Below are 3,053 nucleotides of genomic sequence, written 5' to 3' on the forward strand. Positions count from 1 at the left end.
TTCTTCCTGGTTTCATAACTGTTTGATTATCTGCCTTTGGCTTCCTATTATATCATGAACAACTCAGAGGCTATGCATGCATCATCCCTGTATCTCCACAGAAGATAGTGATGTATTGTTCAAATGACAAACACTGAATATTTTCTACAAATTAATTAGGCAAGCTTTTATTCAGATGCAGTATTCAGCTAAAATTGTATTGTTCCATCATTGGAAAGCATATAATAGCTCAACCTACCATTCACAGTTACAATAATACCATCTCTTTACAGATGGGTCGATTGCTAGGCACTGTATTCAGAACACAATGATAAACATGACAAATTTCCTACTGTTGGAGAGCTCAATATAGTGAAGGAGACAAAGAGGACCACAAGATGATGTTGGAATACATACAAAGATAGATACAAAAAAAAAAAAAAAAAAACCACAGAGAAAAGAGAGACAAGAGAGGAGAGAGGGGGGACAGGTACAATATTATTTTATGATGAATGAGGTCTTAAAAGATGAACTCTCCTGCACTATTATGACATATTAGGAAGGATGATCCTATAATTATTTTTAAAAATCTTCCAAATATCAATTTCATGTTCTCTTTTTTTCTAGCATTAATTTCTCTATGCTTCTATGCCTGTCTCTCCAGGTACATTTTGAAGATAGAATACTAACTTCTCTCATTTCAATTAGATTTGCCTTTTTTGAACATAGAAGAAGCTTTAATTTCATAGTTCACTTGTAATTTCCTTCGTCAACTTCTGAAATTGAAAACATACATGATTACAAGCTTACTTTGTGGCTGCAATAGCAAGGATGCACATTTTTCAAAAAAAAAAAATCATCTGCCTGGATATGTGTCAAACCTAGAATTAAATCTCTAAATTATAGGCTGCCTATAAATTCCTGTGCTTGTTCATCTCTCCAACTAACACCTTTCATGTGTGGCATTTTTTTTTCTCTGAATAGAAAGAAAATAGAGTAGATGTGTGAACCTGCTGAATGGAACTGAAGTTCTAAAAATTGCATTTTTAGTTTTATGGATCAGGACCACCAAAATATTTTAGATGCTCATATGAGATCCTTGTTTCCTTCTAGAATGGGTAAGTACATAACAAAGTGAAGTTTTGAGAGATGTGTCTAAGAAGCCAGGTGGCCTGGATTTGTATATCAACTCTGCCTCTTGACAATTATGTGATTCTGTGCAAAACACTTGACCTCTCTGTTTCACCATATAGCTTGCCTGTTTAATAGATTTTTGGAATTAAATAGTCAAACAACACTACACCCTCACTCATAGTAATCATTTAATACATTTAAACTATTGTTACTGTATTCCCATTTCAAGTTCCTCTTCACTAGACTTATTATCCAGATTTTTGTTATTCAATATATAAATAAGGTAAGCTATAAATAGTTCTATGGGACTTTGTTCTTTCTTCTTGAGAATTAGCTGACACATTCATAGCAATGACTAAATATTCCACATTTCTCTGAGTAAAATTAGTTTGTTCTTATCTTCCAGAAACTATGTTTTGGCCTATTTCCTTTCATTCAATTGATTAAATAGAATGTGCTTAAAATCTATTAGCTTATATATATATTGGAAATTATTATTTATACATTTACACACATTTATTTATTTATTTATTTTTCCTTGTTTATCCTTCTTGCTGAATTTAAATGAATCACTTGAATAGTTGTAGATGGTCTTCTCTGCATGGTTCATGTAGATCATAATAACCTTTGAATAAATTTAGAAGCGGAAACTAAGTCATACTTAGTCTTGCATAGCAAAGGACAAGCCATGATTTTGCAAGGCAGAAGCCCTTTGGCACAGACCTGTTAATTCACCAAAGGAAAAAAATTAATGTTCACATTTTCCTTGGATAGCTCAAAAATATTTTTTGAAGTATTGAATTTCTGCCATCACATAAACCTAGACATACATGAAAAAATTTACATTTAATTTAGAACAATATAATTTGTGAACATGTAAAAAGAATATTTAACTTTTCCCTTTCTGTTATTGCTATCCATTAAGGAAAAAACACCTATCCTATTTCTCCAAAAAAAATATTTTCATCAAGAAAGGTTTAACAAAAATGCTGTAGGATTACAGAATTTTCATGTAATGTGCCAACTCTATGTGTTTTGTAGGCTCAGATGTTTACAGTGTGGTGAGGATGTTAAACCACAACTCATAAAATGAAAGAACTAACGGAAAATCTCACTTGTATATTTTAAACAAGCCAACTGTTTAGACTTACATATTTTAATTCATAAGTCATATCCAGCATCACAGAACTCTGAGCATTGAACATAATTTCAATGAGGAAAATGCAAACTACCTTCCCTTATAGACTTTATTCAGAATTAAAAACAAATCATTATATGCAATTTTCTGTTAGAATTCTAACATAATCATGCCATCCTTGAACTCTATTTCAATAATAATGATATATGTACTACCCCTAGAACAGATAACAAAGGCCATCCAGCATATCTACCCCTAATATGATATTAAGAGAAAGATGATTGCATGCAAAGAATAAACCTGAAAGATTATATACCAATGTGTTAGTAATATTTTCTCTAAAGAATAAGATAATGATATTTTTACCTTATGGCATATATAGTCCAGCATTTCTTAAATGTTTTTAACTTGAACATATGTTGCTTTAGAAATTTGGGTGGTGGAGGAAGCAATGCTATTCCTTTTTAAGTGTATTTTATTTTTTCATATCATTGTGGGCTGTGTGTACTTACCAATATAAGTAACATCTGAGACTACTTAATATCCATTTAAGCAATGAAAGAATCAATTCATCAACAAATAACTTTCAATTAAGCTAGATATGCTCAAAGACAAAAATCTCTGACTAAATTTAAGCAGATTTTCATCAGTCTTTAAGAACGAATAACATATACACTATTTAATAGTCTCTCAATGAAACTGTAATTTATTTTTTTAAAACTCCATCTTTTTTTTAAATTTTTATTTATTCATTATTGTCACACACACAGAGAAAGAGAGGCAGAGACACAGGCAGAGGGAG

Source organism: Vulpes vulpes, chromosome 15 (genome assembly GCF_048418805.1).
Source record: "Vulpes vulpes isolate BD-2025 chromosome 15, VulVul3, whole genome shotgun sequence".
In the NCBI taxonomy this organism is placed as follows: domain Eukaryota; kingdom Metazoa; phylum Chordata; class Mammalia; order Carnivora; family Canidae; genus Vulpes; species Vulpes vulpes.